The 6,352-nt window shown below is 34.6% G+C and overlaps 1 pseudogene across 1 annotated transcript in view; it reads right to left on the bottom strand.

The window, feature by feature from the left end:
- Positions 1–6,134, bottom strand: part of LOC308421532 (aldo-keto reductase family 1 member C18-like) — a 13,428-nt pseudogene extending 7,294 nt beyond the window's left edge. Inside the window, exons 1-3 of the transcript XR_013975665.1 lie at positions 6,051–6,134; positions 1,073–1,240; positions 154–271 (exon numbers count right to left, since the gene is read on the bottom strand). The product of XR_013975665.1 is annotated as an aldo-keto reductase family 1 member C18-like (transcript). The remainder of the gene's footprint in view (positions 1–153; positions 272–1,072; positions 1,241–6,050) is intronic.
- Positions 6,135–6,352: the final 218 nt, after the last annotated feature.

The following is a 6,352-nucleotide window of genomic DNA, read 5'->3' on the forward strand; positions in this document are numbered from 1 at the left end:
AGTTTGTTTCCTTCCATCATTTCTGCAGCCATACATTGTTCTATAATTTATGTACGTACACTGAGATTCTATACATTTTTAGAAGCTAAATTCATCTGCTCCCAAAATGAGGGTCATGTTGATAGCTGAAGTTAGACATTACAAATTGCCTACCTTCAGAGATACCGGAAAATGAATGAGATAGAGGCTACATAGTCCAAATTAAGTTTTTTTCAGTGAGTTTTCCAAGCTGGATCTGACCAACTCTGGACGATGGGAAAGTTGACCAAAGCTAAAGAGGATGGATAACAGAAATTGTGCTGGATTAATAACGTACCATACTAAGTGGCTTTCTGTCACCTGGTACTGAGAAATTTCAAGTGCTTAAAAACCAACCACAGAAAATAAACTAACTTTTTCCTGAATATCTAGCTTATAATGGTGTTCACTAATATAGTCTCACATACGTGGTTATTATTAATAAATATGACAAAAATGGAAGGGAAGTTCTCAAGATATAAGTACATTATCATATCATACTGAAATTATGTATTAGAAAACAGTTTAATATTTTAATTTTCTTATCATTTGAGCTCAATAGAAATAATTAAATAGCCCTTTAATTTATATAACTACAGAGAAGGTTTTTTTAAATAGTTTAATATATTGTAGACACAGTACTAGATACTTTAACTATTTCTTAATTTCACACCTAAGGGTTCTTTTTAAATGTTCTGTCTTATCTATAAATATGATTGATATTTATAAATATAAGTTTTAGAAATAATTTAGCATTCAAGGGAATGTGTAGACACAGCAGAGTCCTCTCTGATAACATGTAAATCATAGTACTGTCTGTCAAGCCTCAGAAAAACAACTGGACTTTGTGCATTAAGCTTATGAATTTAAATATAACAATAATAAGAAGCCATCACCCTTAACCATGTTCAATACTGAATGTTATGTGTGGATATGCATGAACAAAAGATAGCCAATAAGCACAATTCAGCAAATACAGGTTTAATCACACAGTGAAGTTTAAATACATCCCTTTTATTAATTTGTTAAATCACGCAGGGTATATAGAGCATACCTTTGAAGTATAAAATATATCTTCCCTTTTCACAGAGCCATCTTCAATCTTGCTTACAATGGCCTGGCCTACCTCTTCTTCATTCTGGTAGAAGTGAGAACAGTCAATATGGCGGAACCCAACATCTATAGCTATCTTGGTGGAGTCCATAGATGCTTTCTTGAAATGCTAAAGAAACAGAAACAAATAGTATTTAGAGATCTGCATGATTAAGTCTAGAATCAACCCCTCCCCATGTTTCCAGTTAGTTCTGCTTAAAGTGATGGATCCAGCTAAGTTTTACTGGGTCTTTCCTAACTCGGTAAGTATATTAATGAGAAATATCAGTTCCCAGAAAACAGCGGGCTCTAATCCAAAAAAAGGTAGATAGTATACTGTTAATCTTTTTCTAAGCATTTAAATGAAATACCTATCAGATATAAAAATGCACAAGGATAATGAATACTTAAAAGATACAGATTTATGCATACAAAATTATCTACATCATAATGAAAAATTTAAGTAGTTGTCAGATTTTAAATTAAAAATCATAATTTTAGAAAAATTATATATAAAGCAAAATTTAAAATTATTGTCTTGTGTACCAAGTTTGGTTAAAAGATAAAAAATTGTAAACCAAACATATTATTTATTTGTTAATTATTTATTCACTAATTAAAATTAGCATTTATTTCATACTTTAATTTTGAGGCCAAGAAGAATAAAATAAATGTAAAGATTCTTTTATTAGTGTTAAAGATTTTGCCAGACAATTAACAATAATAATAATAATAATAATAATAATAATAATAGTTCATAAACAGGGTCCAATTAAACAGGTGTTGCCTGCCCTAGAGGGAGAGCTTCAAAGCTAGAACATAGCTAGAACTCTTGAATGTATGTTCTGGCTTCATGAGTTCCTGCAGGCATCTGTGTGATTAGCACAGCCATGAATATGAGAGAGGGAAACAATAGAGCCAGTAAGAAGATATTTCCACGTTTTATCAAGCACTTTAGAAGCCAACAGCTGGATATATAAAACTGCTTGTGTTTACTCTTGAAATTTCATAGAGTTCTAAAGGTAAATGTTTCTCTTTTAAATTATTAAAACAAGAATTTAAGATCACCAGAAAAATTAATCACCAATCTTATCTATCTATGAATCTCTCAAGCCTCAGTCATGACTGGTCTTAGCAATATATGCTCACTGCTACAATAGAGGCATTGATATCATGAGGTTAACTACTTACTTTTTGGATGTCAACTCTACTCTACAACACAGATCCCATACCTGGTATCCTTACTGGAGCCATGACCCTGTGATCTAAAGGGTCATGGCGCTAGATAAGAGCCTAAATACCATAGAATTAAACTGACTCTTAATCACTTATCCTTATATCTAGAGGTTAATGAATCTCTCAACTGTCATCTGAGAAGATAATCAGGATGTGAGAGCAGAGAAAAGAACATGTTCTCAACAACAACAATAAAATTATTTTTTCAAAAGCCATGAACCCAAATAGAACAATGAGGGGTATAAAAGAGGGCTTGGGTGGGGGGAGGGAAGGAAATAATGTAATCATATTATATTATAATCTCAAAAAATTAAAAGAAATAATGAAAAATGTCATTTCTCAAAGTGAAAATTTGGCTAAATCCTTAAACTAATACCAATTAAATTTTGGACTACCAGATTAGCAGTAGATGCAATGCATTGCTTTGGGGAGGGGCTGAAGTTATAGCTGTGGTTAAGAGTTATGGCAGTCTAGGAGTACTTCCTGCTCCTGCAGAAGACCCCTGTTTTGTTCTTAGTGTACACACAGCAGCTCACAGCCATCTTTAACTCCGGTCTCACATTATCTGACTTCTTCTGACCTCACCAGTCATTCATTGGTAATCATGGATTATGAATTGCCTTCAGCAAACCTAAAGAGTCTATAAGCCACCCTATATTGATTTACATATGTTTATATTACCTCATGGTGCTGTGTGGTTTATGTTATAAAACCTATGCACAGTTAATAAAATAGAACTTGGGAAAGCTGTGTGACTGCTGATGAGTACTAAAAGAGGTTGCAGTAAGAATCACTGTTAAAGATAACCCTATTTATTTATTGTTTATTTGTCTATGTATGAGTATGTATGGGAGAAAGACAAAGAAAGCACACACACACACACAGAGGTGGGGGAGGGAGAATAAGCAAGTTAGAGGACAACCATCTAGGGTAGGTTCTCTTCACCTAGGTGGGATCTGGTGATACAAGTTAGTTTCTAGACTAGGCAGAAAATCCCTTAAAACTGCTCAGCCATTTTGCTGACCCAAGAATGCTTTTAAAAACACAGTTAATAGTGTGTTGAGAAGAACCTGTTAAGCAAAGGGCTGTAAAACAGTTGAACAACTGGTATGTAACATTAACAATTGTCAGACATGACACCTGTCCAAATTACTATTACCTAAATATTACTTTAAATTCAGAAATTCAAAATCTCTTCAGGGAAAAGAGGAAAAAAAACCACAGATTCATGTGTGTGAGAGCCTGCAACTCAGCAGGGTCCCTTCTGTGCACCTTTCCTTGATTTCTTTCACATGTAAGTTCTGATTTGTATCCTCTGGCCTTTCAATGTGTGGCACAGATCAATTACATCCACTTCTAAATCTGTGAGATCCGAATTTGAAATAGGGAAAAAAAAACATGTTGGTTAAAAGTAAAAAGAGAATATGTTCAGAACTTTCTACAGACCAATTAACATTAAAGGGCTTTGCTCACACCTTTCTCAAAAGCAGAGCTATTTCATTGGACATGAATTTTGTCTTTCCATATCCTATGTCTATTGAAGATTGCACACTACATATGAATTTGATTTAGCACATTATTAATTAAAATGAGCCAATGTTGTCTTTATTAATATGGTATTTCTATGACTATGCTCAACTGAAAAAAATCATCAAATTGAAATAAAGTTGGTGGGGCTGGAGAGATGGCTCAGTGGTTAAGCGCACTGACTGTTCTTCCAGAGGTCCTGAGTTCAAATCCCAGCAACCACATCCATCAGTAATGAGATCTGATGCCCTCTGGTGTGTCTGAAGACAGCTACAGTATACTAATATAAAATAAATCTTTAAAAAAAAAGAGATAAAGTTGGCTATTTCCAGCTTTGCTAATTGCATGAAAGTCCTGGTAACTGAGCCTGCAGGTGAGATCAGGCTTGTTAGACAAATATCTGGAACAACTGTTAACTGCAGCTGAATAGATGGAACTTGGGGGTATTGTTCTAAATAAAATGTCCTCTAGAAACTGGAAGACTCTGCCTCTGAATATGGAAGCTTTAACCTGGAGCAGTTAGTGTGACTGTACAGTGATACTCAGTGCCATTCGGTTTTCAGTGTACAACAATTTTAGAATGACACACACACACACACACACACACACACACACACACACACACACACACACACATATAATTTTACATCCCTGATATTAATTGCCACATTTCAGCGCCATATATGCAGTATACACCAGTCAAATTACTTAAATTGGCACTTACCCAGCTTACAGTTTCTTTAAAAAACCTTTATTTCTCTTGCATATTTTAGAAAATATGGTAGGCTCTTGTGTGTTATGCTCATCCAGCAGTGTCTTGGAAAACAATTTATTCTCTTGATCTAATCGTGTGTATTTAAATTATGCAACTTTTATCCAACCTTATCTCCTAGCCTCTGTCTTTTGTCACCTCTAGGCATCAATATTATATGTTCCAGTAGACTTGTTTCAGTTTATACTCATGGGAAAGCACACGTGATATTTGTTTTTCTCTGCCTGGAGACTTCACTTAGCACAATATTTCAGAGTTCCATCTGTTCAGCTGCAGATAACACTTTTTAATATCCTCAATGACCTAATGTCTGCATATTTATCTGTCTGTCTATCTGTGTGTCTGTCTATCTATCCATCTATCTGTCTCATGTTTTCTTTTATCTTTCATTTGTTTCTACACACTGACTTGATTTGTCTATCAATTATTGTGAATAACGCCATAATGAATTTAACATCTATTTGATATACCCATATATTTACTTTTATATATACCCAGAAATGGGATATCCAAGTAACATCTCATTTCTACTTTTAGTGGTTTTGCAGGAAACTAAAACAAGCAGCAACAGTTGTATAAAAATGCGCACACGGGAGAAGGGAATAGAATAAATTTCATCTATGCGAATCCATGGTCCAAATTGATTTTCCTAAGGCTCTAAAGCAAGAATAAGAAAAAGCACAGGTTTTTTAACCAGTGATACTAGAAGTTCTGAATATCCCCACAGAGAGGACAGAAATGTGGCTGCAATTCCTTATCTGGTATAAATATCAATCAAAACAAACAAACAAACAAACAAACAAACAAACAAAGACATTCACATGAGAACTGAGATGACGAACCCACCAGAAGGAACATGAAAGAATCTCTTTAAAACATTGCATAGGCAATTTTTGGATATGTCTTTCAAAGCACAAGATAAGATAGCAAAAGCAGACAAATGATAGTATATTAACTAAGCTATGGATCTTTCATATCATAGTAGAAACAGTCAACAGAGTGAAGAAACAATGTACAGAATAGGAAAAAAATATCATCTGATTATTTCATAATGATTGATATATAGAACTTATATCAAACCTAGAAATAATGAAAGCCAAGTAAACAGAAATTCATGAATTGATTGAATAGACATATTTTAATGGTTAACAAACACAATGCTTATGTAACTAAATTTCAATTTTTCTCCTTTTCTCAGAAGCAGATTTAAAGAGAAGGAAGATCTGAAGTACAGAGTACTATGATTACATGATCGGACACTAGCAAGGCACTCTGCCTCTCTCCTATGTTGCACAGTGCTAACCTGCTGAAGCAGAGGAGCTGGAGCCCACCAAAGAGCCACAGGAGTTGGTAAGTACCTTATAGGTATTTCTTCACCCTTAACCCCCCAATCCATTTTCATTACCTCTTCAGTTACATAGGTGCCAAAGCCCAGTGCAGGGATGGAGTGACCATCATTTAATTTTATCTTCTGAAATTTGCTATTCATTTTCAGACACTCTCTGACCAGGAAGATTCTCGTTCTTCCTCTGCTTTCCCAAGTCAGTGAACAAGTGCATATTATAGCTCCAAGTGAATGAGTAATCAGTCTTCAATGGCATGGGGGCGGAGTGAGCTCCAAAAACAGCATTCTACTCATGAGGAAAAGATTGGCAACAGTCCATTTGTTTTTACGCAAGAGAGAATTTGCTAGAAAGATTAGTGACA

The sequence above is a fragment of the Micromys minutus genome, assembly GCF_963924665.1.
Source record: "Micromys minutus genome assembly, chromosome: 6".
In the NCBI taxonomy this organism is placed as follows: domain Eukaryota; kingdom Metazoa; phylum Chordata; class Mammalia; order Rodentia; family Muridae; genus Micromys; species Micromys minutus.